Source organism: Microcaecilia unicolor, chromosome 4 (genome assembly GCF_901765095.1).
Source record: "Microcaecilia unicolor chromosome 4, aMicUni1.1, whole genome shotgun sequence".
Taxonomy (NCBI): Eukaryota; Metazoa; Chordata; class Amphibia; order Gymnophiona; family Siphonopidae; genus Microcaecilia; species Microcaecilia unicolor.
The window spans coordinates 83081079-83103388 of record NC_044034.1 but is presented as its reverse complement, the minus strand read 5'-3'; the positions used below and the strand labels follow the sequence as shown (position 1 = coordinate 83103388).

The following is a 22310-nucleotide window of genomic DNA, read 5'->3' as shown; positions in this document are numbered from 1 at the left end:
AGCCTTGCTATAGGCACGTTAGCATCTTTAATGTGCGTTAACAATGTACGTGCCTGCAATATTCCTATAGGCACCTACACGGTTAGTGTGCGTGCTAATTGTAGGTGCGTTAAAAATGCTAACGCGTCTTAATAAACAGGGCCCATAGCATTTAGCGCATGCTAAGCTTTAGTAAAAAGGCTCCATTATGTGGTAGCCTTTTTACTAAAGCTTAGCAAAAAGTCAGTAAATCAAGCTCTTACTGACTTTTTGGAGAAAGAATATCCAGGTCCTAAACATGGTATATCAGTAACTTACAATAATATAAACTTTCATGTTTCTTTTTTCTTTTAATTGCAATTTTAGATACAATCAAGTAAGAGCACTCGTACAGCAAAATAAATCCAGCACACAAATTTAAAAACCTGATTATAAATGGACATTAAAAAAATGGCTGAACTTTGCCAAAGTCTTCAACAAAGGGGAACTCCAGTTTGAAAAGAGAAAATTTAATATAAGAAAACAAATGAAAGGGAAAAAGCAGGCTGCAAACATCCAATCAAGATCCAAGATGTATAAAGTTAAGAGAGCTAGTGGATCCCACACTGGGCGAAACAGGTATCCCACTAGCCAGTATTCGGTATCCAAAAAAAGCAGATAGATATGAAGGATCAAAGAAAACATATTTCATAGAAAGAAACTTTATACTACATTTGCAGAAAATTTATGAAAGAAAAAAGCTCCCAACTGCAAAACTCCTGGACAGAAAAGCAAAAACTGCGTTCATATTTTCTGAGGTTCTTCAGAAATATCAGGAAACAATTCTTACCGCAGCAAAAAAAAAAGGCATACCACAGGGCGCACTGAGGCTTCCTGTGGTAATTTTGCCATTTACACATGCTACACATGCGCTAAAGAATAAAAATTTAGTTTTTGACACAGGGACATGTCTGGGGTGAAGAGTGGGCGTGTTCTGCGCTAATTGGTTAGCGCAGCTACATTGCCATGCACTAACCGAACTGATTAGTGCATGAGGCCTAGCTTCCTACATAACAGGTGACGGTAAGGGCTCACACACTATTCTGTTTTAATGGCAAAGTTAGTGCTTGACCATTTAATAACAGAAATAGGAATTTTGGCCATTTTACCCCAGCAGTAAAAATGGCCTTGGCCCTAGCGTGTGGGAATGACCCGTGGAGGAGTGCTCTTAAGTCCTCTTTTTATTTGGTAAAAGGGCCCCATAATAAGCTTGGAGAGGGAGAAGAAAAACACATAAGGAGGCCTAAGTTACAATCATCATGCTCAAAAATAATAAAATACTGAGAAAAATTAAAAAGTATAAAATGGAAATCCTAATTTAATAAGATCCAGTAGGAGGAGATGAAGTGAAAGAAGAACCAGTTGTTTTAATTGGCACTCATTAAAATTTGTGTACGCATCTGGATGCATGTTATTCTATTAGGCAGGCGCCTGAATCCCATGGCGTATATCTCAAGAGGGGGCTTGGCTATGGGCGTGCTGGGGGCATTTCAAAAAACCGCATAGAATTACAGAATACTGCCCAACTTGGGCACCACATTTACACCTGGTTTTAGCAGGCATAAGTTAGGCATGGGATCCATGCTAAATGCTATTATATATAAGACTAGCACTCAGCACCTACGTTTCGGTGACATTTATTGAATTCCCTCCTAAGTGCACGGTATTTAAATTTTTCGGGAGAGGTGTGTTGCGGTGGAGAATGGGCGTGGAAGCACTATTTAGCTAGTGTGCTGACATTACTGGAGTGCTAACTGGTTAGCACATTTATAACGCGGGAGCCCATAGTACCCTCTTCTAAATAGAAGGCGGTAAGTGCTCCTGCTTTAATTTATTTTTAAATGGCCACACACTAAAGCTAACATTCGCGCATGACCAGAAATTCAACAAATAGAAAAATACCTGTTTTTATAGCTGTGCAAGAAATTGGCTTAGTGCATGGCAAAGTCCCCTATTAGGGCATGCAAAGTGTATTTACTACTGCATTTTAGTAAAGGGGCCCCTTACTTTGCTAAAATGTAATCAGCACCTTGAACTTTTCTTCTATAATGTTTGTAGTACATTATTCTTCTAGAAATTATTTCTTACGGTATTATTCAGAGCTACACAGTGAATTTGAAATATCTTTGAGCTTTAGAGAATTTTGTTTAGTCACATCAGTGTAGCTTTCGCTTGAGAATTATTAAAATGATTTGGTTTTTTTATTCAAAATGCATTGTAAAGTGAATGCAATGTTTTAAAAATAGATTGTTTTCAGAGTTATTTGCTGAATTTTGACATTTTTCTGGCAGCGTCTGACTTCTGTATTCCATCACAGCATCTTGCCTTTGCAGTTTTTCATTGCGTGTATTGTGCATTGGGTTTTAAATAGAGTTTACAAGTCCTCTGCAGAGTGAGATTGATAAGGGACTTGACTCATCTTGTGTTTGGGGAAAAGGACAAGCCTGTAGTGAAGACAAAATACCTGGATTATTTTTCAGATTTCAGTGAGCTAGTGATTTGTTTTTATAAATTAACTGACTAGAATTTGTGCAAAAAAAATCTGGTCTGTGTGGCATATATATAATTGTCTATTCCCTGAAATCTCTCGCTGGTTCATTGTTATTTTCTTGCTGTGTATTGAATCCAGACCAGTATTAAATTCAAGAAAGGGTATTTACTAAAACTTCTGTGTACCAGTTACTTTGTATTTATTCTGCTGTCCTTTGTTATCTTGATTGAGTAGCTTTTCAAAGCTCAAGGAAAAATACTATTTTGGAGTGATAGTTTTCCCATGGACACTACAAGGAGAGGCCCTAGCCTGTCAAATACAGGACACACATCCAGTGAAATTCACCAGAGGACCCTGTTCACACCCCTTTTCTGTCCTAAGTCACATTTCCCCAACCCGATGACATCATTCTCTGTCATGAACATTTGTCTCTCATCTTTTTTTCTACCATAGCCCCTCGCCCTGGGATCCAGCAGTCACTGTCACAAAATCTCTCCCCTACTTCCCCCAGCCTCAGTAGCCACTCTTAGGGGCCCTTATACTAACAGCAAAATTAATGTGCAGTAAGTTCAGGTAATCTGAGTTACTGTAACACAATGATAACTAAGTTACCATGGGGTACATAGTAATGAGATGCAAAACGTGCAAATTGTATATACGACTTGCACCTGCAGCCCCCTCCCCTGCACTGACACTGAAATTAGTTTACAGCATCAGGCATAGTTATGTCTAAGAGTGACAGCTGGAGGGTGTATGCTTTCTTGCCATGCTGCCACCCCCCCCCCCCCCCTGGAATCCTGCTGCTCTAGGGAAGGGATGGAAATGCTGGGTCCTTGGATAGATGGGGTGGCCTGTGGGTGAATCATCACATGGGCATTGAAATTAAGGAGGAAAGTAGGGATGCAACCTATGGATGTATATGCATTAATATATATATATATATATATATATATATATATATATATTTTTTTTTTTTTTCTTCTTTTACCTGCTCTACCCCTCCTGTCGTATCTTATTAAGGCATTATGGGTCTCTTATCCCTATCACTACATGTAGGCTAGTATCCTTGTCTTCTTATGTGTTACCTGTTGAAGAGTTTTTTTCTTGGGTTATAATGTTTGAAATTTTCAGCATGCCTTTATTTATCTTACTGTTGTTGATACATGTGCACTTGTGTGTGATACCAGTGTGAGCTTTAAAATTTTCTGTACAATGTGCTGAGCCTAATGTTTGTGATTTGCATTGAAAACTATAATAAAATTTCAAGTTAAAAATGATATTGTTATATATGGTTGATTTTCTTTTTTCACCTTATAATTCTCTAATGATGTGACTTGATTTCACCTTCACTACATAGTACATTAAAGTCTCGATCATCCAATCTAAACAGGACTGACCTGTCATCAAATAAATGAAATGTCTGATAATATGGAAAACCATGGTAACCTCTCAAACAGTGCCAAAAACAAAGGCAGTAAAAGCAGGATCCCTGGCTTACAACTGAGCTAGTAGGTTTGGAAAATAGAAAGAAAAGCTGCCTGAACATTGCTAGTTGCATTACTGAAATGCTGTGTGAGGTTGTCATCTTTTGGCACAGACTGAGGATTTTTACTCGCCGAACTTCATTTGAAGTTGTTTCTGAATGCATTATTGTTTATAGAACTGGAGGTTTTAACTCTTCAACTTCCACAATGTTTATATAAGATAATTTACCCCTGATGCAGGCGTATTTGTATGCAGAAACACAGCTGTGTTGGGTTTATCATTATTCACAGTTGTTGAGGCTAATAAAGAATCATCTGGTTCCATTTTTATCCACGGACTCCACTTTTTATTGAATCTGTGGTTTGCTCTATTTGTGGAGGTTTATTCCTTTTCCTTCTCTTTCACTGTACTGGTCTTTCAAATATGCCAGAAGGTTGGATAATTGAGACTGTACTGTATAGCTTTTGTAACAGTCTAGTGGTTCACTCTGTTTTCCCTTTGTTCTTTTGCCAGCTTACGATTATTGGTGGATTCACTTCTCTGTTTTGAAGTGAATTTGAAACCAAAGTCTAAACTGGCCAAACAGAGAGCTGTTGAAAAAAAAACTGTGAGAAAGGTATAGATTGGAGGAAGGCTATAAGAAAGCTTCAGTGTTTTTTGAATATACATTAAGGCCCTATCAGCTGCATCGTTATATATGGAAACAGTTTGGCTTGACAAAGATGTTCCCTTGATCAGGTTATCCTTCTAAATTAAGTAGCCATGGACTAAGGACATTGCTGAGGTAGGTTACTGTGAGGCCAATAACTACAAAGGCCTCTGGTTGAAACAGGAGAAACTGTTCAACAATTTCAAGATTACTTTACAAACATTGCCTAAATGGGAGAGTGACAGGAAGGAAGCCACTCCTGAAGAAAGGCTATATGATGTGCAGCATAATGTTTGCAAAGGAACACTTCAGGGACACTTCATGCATATGAGAGAAGGTTTTGTAGTCTGGGACTGAAGTGGAACTTTTTAAATCTTAATAGAGTGGCTCAGCAAGAAGAAAGTGAATATCCTCAAGTAGCCAGTCAAGAACATAAGCCATGTTGAGACTGACCAAGGTCCATTGAGTCCAGGATCTTGTCTCCAACAGTGGCCAGCCCAAGTCACAAGTAACAGCAGATCCCTAAAAGTAGATCTGTCTTATCACAGCTCATTTTCAGGATGAGCAATGGATCTCCCAAGTCCACCTTGATGATCATCCACCTCTTTTGAATCCTGCTCTGTTAGCCACCTTGACCACATTGTCCAGCAACAGATTCCACATCTTAATTATATGCTGCATGAAAAAGAACCTTTTGTATGATTTCTTTTCAATCTTCTGGTCAGCTTTCATGGAATGTTCTCTTATTTTTGTGCTGTTTGAAGGGTTAAACAACTCTTCTCTATTTAACCATTCCATCCCACTCATTAATTTATATATTTCTGTCATGATGATATTCTGATCTATAGAAAGTTGGAAGCTGTTAAAAATGTTACCAAATCAGAAATTCTAGGTTTATTAAGCTGGTTATTTTAAGAAGTTCTATTCTTGTTTTGGACATTTGAAAACTGGCATTTAGATGCCTGTACTGCATGGATGTCCAAATTTCAATTTTACAAAGGCAGGATATGGACGTCTAACACGCAGTACTATGGCAAAGGGACTTGGTCTGGGTGTGTTTTGGACAGGAGAAGGGAGGGCCCAAAATATGGATGTCCAACTCTGATCACAGAAGGGGAGGGGACATCCATGTGTAAAAAGACAGACGTTATTTTGACCTGGTACTTATCACATCCAGGTTACAGAAAGGTGCTCTACGCAGCTGTCCCTGGAGGGATTAAAACACGACACCCCCTTAATCCCCCAGTGATTGCTGTCCTCCTCTCTCTCTCTCTCTCTCTCTCTCTCTCTCTCAATATGAAGCTATCAAAGGATTCCAGGCTCAATGACAACTTCAGGTATTCTGAACATTTTTAATACAGCAACATACAGATCTGAGGAATAGCCTAATGGTTACCATGGGAAGTATACGTAGAAAGCATCATTAACCAGAATTTTGGCATGCTAACAGTTTGTTTTCATTGTTTTTAGTTAAATAAATAAGTAAAAACATCACAGAAGGTATATGGAGCTCTGTGTAATTCCAGTTCTGACATTATGTAATGTTGCAGCATGCCAGGGATAGTACTGACATTCATGTTGCCCTTTGTATAAAGGTTGCCCACCTCAGATCTACGACCTTGGAATAACACATTGCAGTAATTAAGGTTACAGATAACAAGGGAATGCACTCAAATTTGACATGCATCCTGATGAAATCAATGTTTAATCGAAAGGATCATTCTCAATTTAAAGAAGCAATGCTTAACAATGGAGGAGATAACAGACAACATTTAGGGGTAAATTTAGTAAATGGCACTGAGAAACAAAAATAGCATTTAGCAGTATTTTATAAATGGTGCTCAAAGTTAGGTGCCATTTATAGAATTGTGCTAAGTGCCATGAACTATGACTACATTTAGGTGCGACCATTTACACCAATGAAACCTAAATTAGACATGGATCACCTTTATTCTATAACTGCTCACATAAATTATGGGAACGCCCCTGATCTGCCCATGTCCCTCTCATAGTTGCATCCCCTTTTTGAAGCCACACATAATATTTATGCACGGATCTGGGTGCATAAATAAATACATGTAATTTTTAATTAATGCTAATTACCACCAATAATTGATAGCACCCAATTATTGGTGCTAATTGGCTCATTCAGTTAAATTGCATGCGTAATATAAAGCATTGTTTATAGAATTAGGAGGCTACAGCATTATCTGTAATTGTCCTGAGACTTTTAAAGAAGAGACAACATAGACATGAGTGCATGCTATGAAGATACTCCTGTAGATATAAAGGGTCATTTTTGGTATGCTGTCTAAATCCGATTTTGAACGTTTTGCTGAAAATGACCAAAAATCAAGTGGCAAACATGGCCATTTTTGAACCAGAAAAATGTCTCTTTTTTTTTTGTTTTGAAAATGGCCATTTCCTAGACAGTTTCTGCTCAGTGCATTTTACTTTTGTGACCATTTTTGGGGAAAAAGTTCAAGGAAAAACATAAAAACAAGTCATTGGGATGTCGGGGGGGGGGGGGGGCAACATTCTTAGTACACTGGCACCACAGACATCCCAGCTTCAGGCACAGGCAGCTTCTTGTGACTCTGGGCAAGTCACTTAACCCTCCATTGCCCCATGTAAGCCGCATTGAGCCTGCCATGAGTGGGAAAGCGCGGGGTACAAATGTAACAAAAACAAAGCAGAGCAGTGAATCACCTTAGGGGGCGCTGCAGTGGATGTCACATAAGAGATCTCAGGCACACATTTCACCATTACCTCCTTATATTGTATGGTGTGCCCACCAACAACCTTCTGTATCCAACAGTACACCACTACACTAGCTCTTATGGCCTTATGGCTGCAGATGTCACCTATAATATATCGTTCAGCAGGTTTTTGGAGGGGTCATACTACTACTACTACTACTATTTAGCATTTCTATAGCGCTACAAGGCATACGCAGCGCTGCACAAACATAGAAGAAAGACAGTCCCTGCTCAAAGAGCTTACAATCTAATAGACTTTCTACCACAAGTGTAACAGAGTGGGATATGGGCCTGGGTCCCCTTCAATACAGTGTGCTGCACTGACCACTGGGATACTCCAGGGACCTGCTCTAATAGGATGGGCCATAACATCTGACGCTGTCATTGAGGCTGGTATATACTGTTTCTCAGTGGCGTAGGAAGGGGGGGCGGGGGGGGCGGTCCACCCTGGGTGTACGCGCTGGGGGGGTGTCGGCTCGCTGGTTCCCTGCTCTTTCTGCCCCGGAACAGGTTACTTCCTGTTCTGGGGCAGAGAAAGCAGGGAAGCAGCAGAGCCGACGCAGCTCCCAGTGACGTGCACTGGGGGCGGATCGGCCCTCCCGCCTGCCCCCCGCTGAAAGGTAGGGTGTGTTGAGGGGGGGAGCGCTCTGGAGTGGGGGGCGCCGTGCCCTGCACCCGGGTTGGGGGTGCGCAGCAGCGACCTGCCCCGGGTGTCAGGCACCTTCGCTATGGCACTGCTGTTTCTTTCACATCTGTGGAGGGTGAGAGGGAGTCAGTGACCACTGTGGGAGTAAGGTGGGGGGGGGGGGTGAGGTCATGCCCTCATTCCTCCAGTGGTTATCTGGTCATTTAGGGCACCTTTTTGTGACTTAGTCGTGATTGAAACAGGTGTAGACCAAAACGTCTAACCTTTTATTCCTGGATATTTTTGCTTTGTTCTATTATGGCAGAAAATATCCAAGCTTTGGGAATGCCCAAATCCTGCACCAACACACCCCTGACATGCTCCTTTGCGTAAATAAATTGCACAAAAATCTCTTTAAAATGGGTTGTGAAAATAGCAATTTGGGCATTTTGGACAAAAAAATTGTCCATCCTCCACTTTATGCCACTTTTTGGACATTTTTCTGTTTTGAAAACGAGCACCATAATGAATTTTGGCAACATGCAAAAAATCACCACAGCCTGAATAACTAGTTATTTTACCGTTTGTGATTTAAGAATTTTCTAGAAAACAGGTCCTTTGTGAGTTTAAGGATATAGGAATTGTTTTTATGTGGGAAGGCTGATTTTCTTATAATTTTTAACAGCATTGTTTTATTATTTCATAATAATAGTATAGAGTGGGATAACTATTGTCTTCCATTTGACTTTTTTTGTTTTTGTTTACTCTGATTAGGTGGATTGTTTTTCTTTGAATGCCAGTATGTTCTGTCATAAAGCATGTTGTGTTGCTATGGTTATTACAAATACTTTATTGCTGACCTTTGAGCTATAAAATGATACTAAGAAACACTAGCTTCTTATTCCCTTTTTAAGAACACCAACTCTGAGAAAATGAACTAACCCACCCCATAGATAAACTGATAGAAGGCTGCAATAGCCAGCTGAGTGAAAAAAGGAGATAAGATATAAAGGGTGATCTGAATGTTTTATTTGGAGAAGATTTATCAAATTAGATACAGTGGCCCATGTATTTAGTTTATCTCATGCTATTAAACTAACTTGTTATATAAGTTTTATCAGTAAGAGTATTATTTGTTGGTTGCTCTCTCAACCCTTTACATCCTAGTGGCAGTGAAGAATGCTTAATTGACTGTGAAAAGAGAACTAGACAAGAGACTGGAAAATGCCTTTCTGGTAGAGATCTGTTTTACTTAACTCACCCACCCCCACTGTATTTTTTGAGAGCCTATTCCTTATAGATTTGCTCAACGAACAGTTCCCCCTTCCTCAATCATACCTATAACTCACCTGCTTTAGATCTTCCTAGTCACGTCCTTGCCATCGGAACCTAGACCTTTTATTTGGTTTTGTTGTGTCTTGTTTGTCCGTCTTGACTGGATTGGTTCCAGTCAGCAAGGGCTGTCTTTTATATGGTCCTGTAACTCTAATAGTGGAAGAAAGTCCACTCAAAAAAGTTTTTTTCTCAGTAATGATAAGTATACATGAACAGTATGGTAGAAGGAAAAGACGTCGGAAATCACAAAGAGTTTTCCGCCACAAACTGAAGCGTGGTCCACAAGTAACTGCTTTTAGCTATAAATCAATCACTGGTCTGAAAAACCTCCTTTCGGCCAGTCCTTTAGATTTTAATCACGCTGGTTTACTTGAAATCTTCTCATAACAACTGTTTCATATTTTACTTTTCATTTACATTTTTCTAATGCTCCAATGCTTCATAAGCTTTATAAACTTCATAAATTTCACAAAACTTCAATTGAAAGCAGCAAATAAGCTAAGAAGCAAAAAATTCTCAGTGACACTTAGCTTTGTCTGTGAATTGCTGGATCCCAACAGGCACCCATTTCTCCGAGGCTTCTTCAGGGGATTCAATCCAGCTGCCACTGTTGGATCTTAGCATCTGCTCGGGCTTAAGTTATCGACAAGATTTGTGGAAGATTTGCTTTTGCTATTTTTGTTTTATATGGTCCTCTACAGTTCTGAGGACATCTAGAGCTACACTGTGGTTAAATTCTGGGCCAATGACTGCAGGTTCTAGAAGGGATTCTATTGCAGACCCTCATGGTAGCCACCCTGTTATAGAATTACCATTAATATGCGGCAGTTAACTGCTCCTCCAAAGATGTATTCCACATTATCTGTTGTACAATTAGGACTAGATTCAATGAGTGGCACTCAAAAAAACAGTGCAGAGAAAATCCACACAGGGAACAATTCTATAAATGGTGCTCTGAGTTGGGCTGCTTTTATAGAATTGTGTTTAGAGCCAATTTTTATGCCAAACTTTTGGGCATGAGGATATACACCAACTGAAACCTGGTGTAAACCCTGGCGCTCAGTTTCACTAAAAGGAGCATGCCAGACTTGAAGGGAAGAGAGCAGGGCAGGCAATGCAGTGGCGCCAGAGACCAGTGCTGGATGAAGTCTTCAGCTGGCGGGGGGTTGGGGGCCCCCACCAGCCAAGGTATTTGCAGCAGCAGTGCTTCATCTGGCGGGGGTTGGGGACTCCCACCAGCCAAGATGTTACAACGGTGGCAGTGGGCGGCAGGGGGGGGGGCAGTGAGTCAGCAGGGGGCAGCGATGGGAGGGGGAGGGGGGTGGTGACCAAAATGTGCCTCTCCACCTTGAGCTCTGGCCCCCTCCCAACTTAAGGTCTGGCTACGCCCCTGCTGGCGCATAATGTAGGTGTGGATCCCCAGTATTCAGTAATACTGTGTGCGTGTTTAATGAACCCCCCCTGACCTGCCCATGCCCCTCCCATGGCCATGCCCCCTTTTGAGTTGCACGCTATACGATTTGCTCATTGATCTTGATAGAATAGTCCTTAGCATGATGTCTGTGCAAATCCAAATTGTTGCCAATTAATGCCAGTAATTAATTATTCAATCCAAAGCACACATATAAATCTTCAAACAGGAGGAGGTATAAAAGTAGCTAACTCATAACAAAATTCACAATATTCAAAAGTGCAATTCAAATGATTTAATAAAGTATTTGTAGGGAAAGTATTGGGTTAATCATTTTTCTACATATACAGCTTCTGGACAAGAAAGCACTGTAGTTTGTTCTTAGACATGCTTTTGGCTAGTTTATAACACATGTTTATCCAAGCTTAGAAGGTCTGATACCGCTGCATGTAAATAAAGGTACAAGAATGTACTAATTGTATGGGTCATGAAGTTCATCTAAAAGGAGGTTACTGGGAAAATGAAAAGTAATGATGCAGGTGCAGGATGAGGGAAGACATGGAGAAATGTAGATGGGAAACTGGGCAGATAGACTATACAAGGGAATAGATAATTGGACAAACAGGATAGGAATTGATCTAATGGTGAAAGAAGGTATAAAATAACAGGGGAATTTGTATAGAGTTAGACAACAACCTTCTGCTTCCGTGTTGGTTTTTTTTCTCCTGTGTGCTGGATGTTGTCTCCTTGCAAGTAATAAAGCTTTAACTGCTTAAGCCTGTCTTGGTCTCATGATGTTTGTGAGTATTGTTAAAAATTCTTTTAACAGTATTAGTGGATCTGTCAGAACTGTATAATTCAACCTTTAGGCAGCAACTTAGCCATTTGGTAAGAGGGAAAATATGTAATTGTCATTGATCCATCAGTATATATCCACACTTAATCAAACTAACCCATCTCCTGCTGTGTATAAGTGACACTTCAAAATTAAAGAATAAGAAAAGAGAGAAAAAAAGAAAAAAACCCTAAAAGAAGTGTGGATATATACTGCTGGATCAATGACGATTACATATTCTCCCTATTGCCAGATGGCTAAGTTGCTGCCCGAGGGCTGAATTAAGCTATTCTGACACATCCACTAATACTTTATTATATCCTTTGAATTGCACTTTTGAATATTGTGGAGTAATTGATTATTAGCACCTTAAGGGCTCATTAGCCAATTTAGTTGCACGTGAAAATTTATGTACCATTTATAGAATCCTGGAGTTAATACACTGTAGGAAACCTTATTTATTTTATTTGTATTTATTTATTTTAGGATGTATTTACTACCTTTTTGAAGGAATTCACTCAAGGCGGTATACAATAAGAATAGATCAAACATGAGCAGTAGGCAATTACAGCAGTAAAAATATTCAAATAACAAAACAAAGTATGGCATAGTATACTACTTACAACACAATACATAATAGAACATTTTAATTGATAGTGAAGGGTAAAGCAAAGATGGAACATATAGATAGGTAAGAGAGTAAGAAGAGTTAGAAAGTAAGGTGACTAAAGAAAGTTGCACATGAGGTCAGAGAGATGGTTAAATATTAGCTAGGGTACGAGTAGATAAACATGTCCTGTTGCAGTACATGCAGCCTGTGTCACTCATGTGTGAATGAGACTAACAAGTTAGTTACTGCAGTGGTGTGGCAAGTGGGGAGCAATGGCCCCAGGAGTTGGACTGAAGAGGTACACTGTACTGCTGTAGTAAACCCAATGCTTCAGCTGCAAAAATGAAACAAAACAAGTGGGGCCTTTAAGCCCATACATACACTCAGGATCACTCTGGTCCTCATTCCTTTATAACAGGAAATCCTGTATAAAAGAGGAGGTGGGACACAGCAAAACCTTGAGTGTGCACAGAGGCTCCACGTGTTTCCTGTTTCATTATTGAGGGCTGAGACCATGCTGAACTGACACCTGATTCTCTTTATTATTATTGATTTTCAAAGGGAGTGGAGAATGCTTAACAGACTAAGACCTGGCACTGGAGAAGTATCACACTGAAGATGTACAAGAAGAGACTACCATTTATCTGAGTCCTCTGTAACTTGAGGCCTGTCCAGCTACTGCTGTCCTTGCTACCTTGCCATGCTCCATGGCCTTGTCCACTCCTGCCAATGACACATGAGGCTTGTTGCTGGGGAAGGGCTACTCTTTGGGAGTTTCTTAAGGAGTGACCAGAACAGAGAGGGTTTAATATCTGGTTATGGTTGACAAGTTTGGGGGGAACCTCTATCTCCATCACTGGAGATTATGTCAAAGGCTCTGGAAGATTTAATCCAACCCTGACCTGGCAACAGCAGTCAGTACCTGAGACTAAATGATGGCCTCTGAGCACTGTCCCTACCATCCATGTTGCCCTTTGCTCTTAGAGCCATGAGCTTGTCTGCTTGCTTAGGTTTCTCTATTGTATTATTCCAACCATCCTTAGTTTGCCCTGATCCCGTTTTAGTGCTATGCTCGGTCCTGTTTTGGTGTTTTCTTCTGTTCAGTTTATATTAATGTTCATTTTCAATATGTTCTCTCTCTCTCTCTCTCTATTTTTTTTTTTTGGGGGGGGGGGTCAATATTCAGAGGGGCTTACTGGATAGGAGAGTGGATAGGAAAGGTTCCAATCCAGATAAGACCTACTCTACAGATCATATACCCAGATTTTCAGTGCTACTTAACCTGAATAGTGCCATTGGCTGTTTAAGCAGACTGTTACAACATTATCTGGTTAATGCAAGGGCCACTAGAGTGCTGAGCTGAGGCAGAGCCGGAAGTTAACTGTGTAAGCAAGCCAACTCATTTAGCTGGCTATATCCTAGATTTGGGTCTGTCATCTACTTCACTTTGAGACTTACGGATCTTAGTTCTTAACTTTTCCTTGGATAGATAATAAATTAGTTAAATGTACTGTTAGCCAGTCATTTCATGAATTGGGTATCCAACAGACAGCCAGTATTCCAGAGCCACTCATTACCATCTAATCCCTAGAAGATAACTTAGATCTTGATATACAATGATTCATCTTATTCCTTCGAGAAGAGCATGCAGACTGTTCAATGATACTGTTACCACTACATTAGATAAATAGCACTTTCCACCCCGTGCAATACACTTGGATAAAGAAAGAACCATGGTACAATTCTATACTTCAACTACTCAAAAAAACAACTTCTATATAAAGAGAATAAATGACAAAAGAAGAAGATGAAAGAGACTTGTTTTATTTACAAGCAATTGACTAGTCACTACAAACAGTCACTCCAATCAGCTATATTTTCTAACGCACTAAACTCTAGAAAACTATTTCAAATAATTTGCTCACTTACCCAAAATGCCTCCACGCCACAATCTTTTTTTCCCTTCTGCAGATGAGCTAGCCTTCTACTTTGAAAAAAAGTTACCTCTTTCCAGCTCTCCTTTACTCCACAATCCTGTGGTTTTACTACATATTATATATACTGTAACATACAGTGTCTATTTAACATGTTATTACTATGTCTCCACTTATCCTATAGCAAACTTTCCTCTTTCAATCTACCCACCACTTTTCACTTCCAAATGGTCCTAAAGTCCTCAAAAGTGACTACACTAGTCCCCATGATACAATTGCTGGATTTATCATAATTTTTCTATGCAAAATGATATTCAAATTTTCTCAACTTTCGATCCCACTCAATCTCATGAAATCACAGCTCTTAATAATAAACTCAATATTGTAGCAGACTGGATAAAATCTCACAAGCTTAAACTTCAATCTGGACAAAACCAAAGCATTGATTTTCTTTTCCCTCCACCCTGGAACTCAACTTGTAACTCCATTGTTACTTGCTGATACAAAAATTACACTGAAAATATTAGGAATAATTCTTGATGACAAACTGACCTATTATCAACATATATCTTTCCTTACATAAAAATATTTTTTTCAAACTGCTTTGTTCCATTTGCCACCTGTTTGATACTAAATCTTTATGCATTCTAATCTATCCTCTGGACTATTTGTAACACTCTCTATCAAAGTTTAAGGATCACTGTAGAGCAGGGGTTCTCAACCCAGGCCTTGGGAGACACCTAGCCAGTCAGGTTTTCAGGATACCCACAATGAATATGTATGAGATAGATTTGCATACAATGGAGGTAGTGCATGCAAATTTATCTCATGTATATTCATTATGGATATCCTGAAAACCTGACTGACTAGATATATCCCGAAGACTGGGTTGAGAACTCCTGCTGTAAAGGGTGACCAGTACCGGTGTTCACAGAAACACCCACTCCAGCCCCAGACGCTACCTCTGTGGAAAAATTAAAAATATTTTTTACAGCAGCTTACTAAAAGGATCCCTGTGCTCTTTGTTCAATAAAGTTAAGTAAAAAAAAAAAATGAAACAAACTATAACATTATATATGCAGCAGAAGCATTTTTTAGGTGCTCCTAGTATTTGAGCATGTATAATCAGAGAGGATCCTTATTTGGAGGACCTGTGCAAAGATTCGAGGGGTACTTGGGGACTTATTACTTGTCTCTATCAACATTTTGAGTAAACTAGTCCCCATGTACCAATTACACAGGACAAATTGGGAGCGGGAACTGGGGTTAGCTATATTTTCCGATGACTGGCTCACATGGAAAAAGCATTATTGAAATCCAGTATTGCTGACTCTGTTAAGGAAAATGCGGTGAAGATGCTTTATCGTTGGTACCTCACACCAGTTAGGCTACATCATATGTTCTCTGGAGTTTCGCCTTCTTGTTGGCGTGGCTGTCTGGAAAAGGGGACTATGGGTCATTTGTGGTGGACTTGTCCCAAAGCAAGGGCTTACTTACTTTGGGTCTGTTGTAAAAGTTAAGAGGATTGTCATATTGTATAGAATTCTTACCTCAAACAAAAATATGGAAGAATGGACATTCCAATTCAGTCTGTTGGAGTGGTCAGTCATTAAGTTCTGCTTTTGCTAGCTATATGTTTGCTGTTATTGCTGGACAAATGTATTTGATTTCTCAATAAAATTCTTCAAAAAAAAAAAAAAGACTTAGGAGAAGAGACAGTGTGACAAGGCGGTGGCCGTAGCTAGAAGTTTGTTAGGCTGTGTAGAGAGAGGTGTGACCAGCAGAAGAAAGGGGATGTTGATGCCCCTGTATAAGTCGTTGGTGAGGCCCCACCTGGAGTATTGTGTTCAGTTTTGGAGGCCGTATCTTGTTAAGGATGTAAAAAGATTTGAAGCGGTGCAAAGAAAAGCTACGAGAATGGTATGGGATTTGCATTACAAGACGTATGAGGAGAGACTTGCTGACCTGAACATGTATACTCTGGAGGAAAGGAGAAACAGGGGTGATATGATACAGACGTTCAAATATTTGAAAGGTATTAATCTGCAAACGAACCTTTTCCGGAGATGGGAAGGCGGTAGACCGAGAGGACGTGAAATGAGATTGAAGGGGGGCAGACTCAAGAAAAATGTCAGGAACTATTTTTTCACGGAGAGAGTAGTGGATGCTTGGAATGTCCTCCCGCGGGAGGTGGTGGAAACGAAAACAGTAACGGAATTCAAACATGCGTGGGATAAACATAAAGGAATCCTGTTCAGAAGGAATGAATCCTAAGGAGCTTAGCCGAGATTCGGTAGCAGAGCCGGTGGCGGGAGGCGGGGATGGTGCTGGGCAGACATATACCGTCTGTGCCAGAACCGGTGGTGGGAGGCAGGGCTGGTGGTTGGGAGGCGGGGATAGTGCCCTGAAAAGGACAGGTACAAATCAAGGTAAGGTATACACAAAAAGTAGCACATATGAGTTTACCTTGTTGGGCAGACTGGATGGACCATGCAGGTCTTTTTCTGCCGTCATCTACTATGTTACTATGTTACCTAGTTTTCAAAACACAGTAAACACACCCCAAAAACCTGCAAAATTAATTTAGATAGTGAACAAAGGAATTCTTGATGGTACATATTTAACAGTACTATCTAGAACAGAGGTCAGTGCAATATTGTGACAAACTTTTTAAACAAAAACCAACAATTTAAAATTAATTCTTAACATCCACAAGGAGCCAGTGTAAGGTAATCAGAGTGGAGGAGTGGCCTAGTGGTTAGAGTGGTGGACTTTGGTTCTGGGGAACTGGGTTCAATTCCCACTGCAGGCACAGGCAGCTCCTTGTGACTCTGGGCAAGTCACCCTCCAGTGCCCCAGGTACAAATAAGTACCTGTATATAATATGTAAGCTGCATTGAACCTGCTATAAGTGGGAAAGCGCATGGTGCAAATGTAAGAAAAAAAAAAAGAATCACCCTATCCCACCTTTTGCACTTCAAAATCATTTAAGCAGCCCTATTTTGTAGTAATTGTAACCAACCTAGGGTTTTCTTTGCATGGAGTGAAAAAGTGGCCAAATGGTTAGAGCAGCAGGCTGAAAACCAGGGGAGCCTGATTCAAATCTCACTGATGTTCCATGTGATCTTGGGGAAGTCTCTTAACCCTCCATTATCTCAGGTACAAACTTACCCCCCCCCCCTTTTTACAAAGCTGCGCTAGCGGCTGCCACGCAGCAATGCCGAGACAGCCCCATTCACTTTGAAAGGGCTGTGTTGGCATTATTGCACTGACAATTGCTAGCATGGCTTTGTGAAAGTGTGTGTGTGGGGTTGTGGTGGTGGCGGTGGGGGTTGATTGTCGAGGCTGCGAGGGACAGAAAAATACCTACTTTGCCTGAATGTATACTGCTTCAATGGCTTTCAGGTTTGCAGGTAGTACATAAAAAATTAAATAAATAAATACATAAAAAGTTCTAAATACAAGAGATTACAGCAATACCTGTCTTTTTCAGGGCACAGACCGTATACGTCTGCCCAGCACTATCCCCGCCTCCCAACCACCAGCCCCGCCTCCCACCACTGGCTCTGCCACCCAATCTCGGCTAAGCTCCTGAGGACCCATTCCTTCTGAACAGGATTCCTTTATGTTTATCCCACGCACGTTTGAATTCCGTTACTGTTTTCATCTCCACCACCTCCCGTGGGAGGGCATTACAAGCATCCACCACTCTCTCCGTGAAAAAATACTTCCTGACATTTTTCTTGAGTCTGCCCCCCTTCAATCTCATTTCATGTCCTCTCGTTCTACCGCCTTTGCCTCTCCGGAAAAGGTTCATTTGCGGATTAATACCTTTCAAATATTTGTAGTGTTCCTGTTCTTATACTTCGGTGGTTGACTTTTGTGTAATTTTAGGTATGCAAGTGGAATGTAAGTGTAGGTGGGTTCTAGGCGGTCGGTGACTCAACTGTTTGGGGAGGCTAAGGTGGGTGGAGTCAAGTTAAAAACCTTAGTGGGGGGCAACACCTATGTCAGCAGGAAAGAGACAGCAGATGCACTTTTAAACACAGTTTGAAAGAACCCTTAACAGTTGCCTCTCCCTAGTACCTCTGTAACTGATGATATCATACACACCGAGTACACTCCAGGGAATTATGTGCCAAAAATATTAAAATAATACAATATACTAAAGAGAATAGTATGTACAGTATTTTGTGCAGGTATTTTAACACTTAGCTCTTGGTCAACCCTAACTCCCCAGTCCAGCATCTTCCTATTGGCCATGTGAACAGTGATGAATAAAATTATTTTTATTGACCTTTGTTGTCTGGCCAATTTTTCTCATTATGTTAGCCCCAGTCCTTGGTTTCTGCTTTCCTTTGTCTTCTCTTAACTCTCTTCACAGGGTTTTCTGTTTGTCATTTATCTCTCTCCTCCTGTCTTCTTCATTTCCTGTATACATGTGTTTCCAACATTGAATTTTTCCTATCAGCTTTATTCTATTTATTTTTCCACCTCTCTGTCCAAATATTTTTATTCTTTCTATTCAATTTCTCTCTTTTTACTGCATCTATCTACAGCTTTCCAACTCTTTCCCTCAGCCCAGCTCTTCAATTCCCCTTCCTCTTATTCCCCAGTCTTTCACTATCCTCTCCCCCCTCCCATCCAATATCTCCTCTCTTGCATCCAGCATCTCCCCTCTCCCTCTGTCTTTCCATGCAGATTTCCAGTCTCTACCCCCTTTCCATCTGGCATTTCCCCATCTTCTCCATCCCCTCCAGCCAGTATTTCTCCTCTCTTCCCTACAGGACCCCTCCTCTCCCCTCCCCATTTCAATGCAGCATCTCCTCCACCCTTTCCAGCCAGTGTCTTCCTCTCTTTCTACTCCTTTCCTGACAGAATGTCTCTTTTTTCCCTTTCGTCCAGCAATTCCCCTCTAGCTCCCCCTTTTCATGCAGCACATCCTTTTATCTCTCCACTCTTTATAATCAGTGTTTTCCCACCTTTCTCCCCCATCACCTTTTCAACCAGTATGTTCCTCTTCTCTGTATCCCCTTGCAGCTAGCCTCTTCTTTATCCAACTCCACCCCCAGCATCTCCTTCCTTTCTCTTTGCCCTCTTTCAGCCAGCAACTCTACTCTCTCTCTGAATTCTCTTCCCCTTCCTCCTGTCCACTGCTGATTCTCCTTGAAAGAGCAGCAGCAATTAAAAAACAAACTGGGGAACCTCTGCTTTCATAGGTGTGGCTGCCAACTCTGCAGGTCCTTCCCCCTCTGGATCAGGAAACTGATGTCAGAGGGAGTGTGACCAGCAGAATGGCAGCTGCACCTATGAGTGCAGAGGCTTCCTCCCTCCTGTTGTCATTTCTGCCTCACTAATTATAGAGCAAAGCTGCATGGTACAAGGAGGTTAGGTAATCTCCTTGGTGCAGGACCGCAGGTCTCTGCACACTGCAGCTATCAGTTCTGGCTGACCCTACCTCCTCCGATATAACTTCCTCTTTTGGAGGAGGTTGGGCTGACTGGCAGAGGAAGCTGCAGGGTGTAGAGAGCCATGGTCTCATGCAGCTTTGCTCTATAACTAATAATGTGGGTACAGCAGAGATAGCAATGAGAGACAGGGAAGGAAAACATCTACAGCTTACAGGAGGAGGAGAGGGCAGGGGAAGAGATGGGCAATACTAGGAATATAGCAGCAGGCGTTGAAGGTCTGGCTGGAGAGGCTTAGCCTCCCTAAGCCTCTTATACCAGGCACCTATGGGTGTCTTGTTACAGAATTGCCCTTGAAGTGTGCTTTTTAATATGAGCTTAGTACAAATGACAAATTCTGTGCTAGAAAGCAGTTTTGGTGACAGTAAGCCACCAAATATTGGGGTCCTTTTACTAAGCTGCCGTGAAAGGGGGCCTGTGCTAGCATCAGTGCGTGTTGTTGATGTGCGCTGAGGCCTCCTTTTACTGCAGCAGGTAAAAGTCTGTCCATTTTGGGGGAAAAGAAATGGCCGTGTGGTAAGTGAACCACTTACCACACAGCCATTTCGGTGAGGAACCCTTACCTCCACCCACCGAGATGGCGGTAAGTGCTAACCCAGCAGTAACCAGGCAGCATGCATTGCTGCACAATTACTGCCAGTTAAGCTCTGGATCTACAAAAAATAGGACAGATTTTTGTAGCGCTGGAAATAAGGTTACCATATGTCCGGATTTTTGAGGACATGTCCGGGCAACCAGGCAGATTTTGCCAATCTGCTCGTTTGTCTGGATTTCTGGACAAACGGGTAGGCTGGTGGGCGGGCCGTCATTTTGAATTGGCGCCAAGATCAACAGGAAAGATGCATGCAGGGCAGCGCTCCGGGCAGGAAAGAGGGGGCTCTTTCCTGCCCCAAAGAGGTCACTAGACCACCAGGGCAGTAGTAAGGTAAGGGGAGGGGGTGACGGGGAGGGGGAGTGATGGGGTGACAGGGGGGAGGGAAAAACGTGACGGGGTAGAGTAAGGGTGTGAAAGGGGGCGGGGCATGTGTCTCCTTTTTGGGGGACAAAATATGGTAACCCTAACTGGAAATGACTGCGCTAGGGGTTTCTGCGATAGTTCTGGATTGGCTCATGGCCATGGTAAGCCTCCCCCCCTGTGGGCTTACCGCTGCTTCATAAAAGGGCCCCTTTGCTTCCACAGAATCACTGGAAACTAGGATCCTTAATTATAGGAATTATGTGGTCATGAATTTGATATACTAACCTTTCGTGAAATATAGTATGCCCTATCAGACGGACTCTACACTTGTCTTTAAATTGTTTAGATTGTCTTTAGATTGTACACCTGTCTTTTAGATTGTAAGCTCCTTGAGCAGGGACTGTCCTTCCATGTTAAATTGTACAGCGCTGGGTAACCCTAATAGCGCTTTAGAAATGTTAAGTAGTAGTAGTAATATACTGCCTCTCTGTGGTACGGTTTACATATATTACATGCAGGTACTTTCTCTGTCCCCAGTGGGCTCAGAAAAATTGAAAGAAAGTAAAATTCAGAAAAACAAAACCCTGACATTCATTTAAAACTTGTGATCATAGTACAAAATGAGAGAAATCGTTACTGCCTGTTGGCGAGAGGAAGGGCTGTGCCGTCAAAGAGAGAATTAAAAGACTGCTGGTCAGGAGTGCGGGGGGGGGGGGGGGGGGGTTGGGCGCAGAGGGATGAGGTGGTGAAATGGAGATCTGGAGACTGCGCAGGCGTAGGGTAGGCAGGAAGAAGGAGGCTGGCATGAAGCGCCGCATTTCACCAAGGGCCGGGCTAATGCAAATCACTGCACTAGAGGCAGAGGGAGAGAGAGCAGCTGCAGCCCAGCGTCAGCAGCGGCAACACATCCAGCCAGGGGGAGCCAGAAGACACCTAACAAAGGCATTCGGCTTCTCTCTGCGGCCACTGTACCATTAACACATCCAAAAAGGCTATAGACTCGGCTTGCCTGCTTCAGTAGAACTCTAACCCCACCTAAGCACATAAAAAAAAAAAAAACAACAACCAACAACAACCCTCTCCATCTCTTTCTGTATAAACACATATTAATTAAATATAAAGATACATCGGGGGGAAACTTGAAAATAGGTAAGTTGCTTTGATTTAGCAAAGATCAAAGCCAATTACTCTTATTAGCTCATCTGCACTGGTCCTAAAATTAGCGTCACGATCTTTGTGTGTGTGTATATATGTATATCTAGTGTTATGCTGTCTTTTTTTTTTTTTTTTTTTTTTCGCGACAACAGTGCACCTGGCCATATTCTTTGCTTATACTTGCATGAACCTTTAGATATAAATGACTAGACTATATAATTTACACTATTCGATTTCGCACAAATACTGATCGGGAACAGAAACGCATGGATTGTTGCAGCATTTGTTAGAATAATCCGTTCATGAGCAAAGCACCTAATTGTCTCGATGTATGGCTTCGGTGGCTTTTCGTTCTTTAATTTAACAGTGTCAGTGTAAATAACTGAAAACGGGAAATCATTCGTGTGTGTGTATCGTTTAAACTCGTTTTTACTGACCTGGGTATAATCCCTAATTTAATAGAAGAATTTAAAGAAATTTCCAGTGATAATCAAACCCAAGGCAGAAGCCATGCTAACTACTTATTACAGAGAAATAATAAAATAACATAAAATACAAATAAATGGGGGCATCGTGA

At 41.3% G+C, this 22310-nt stretch overlaps 1 protein-coding gene across 1 annotated transcript in view; it reads left to right on the top strand.

The window, feature by feature from the left end:
* The first annotated feature begins 21662 nt into the window (after window positions 1–21662).
* The window catches only part of DCLK1 (doublecortin like kinase 1), a 625924-nt gene continuing 625276 nt past the window's right edge, over window positions 21663–22310 (top strand). Inside the window, exon 1 of the mRNA XM_030200382.1 lies at window positions 21663–21727. The gene's annotated coding sequence lies outside the window, so the exon portion shown is untranslated. The remainder of the gene's footprint in view (window positions 21728–22310) is intronic.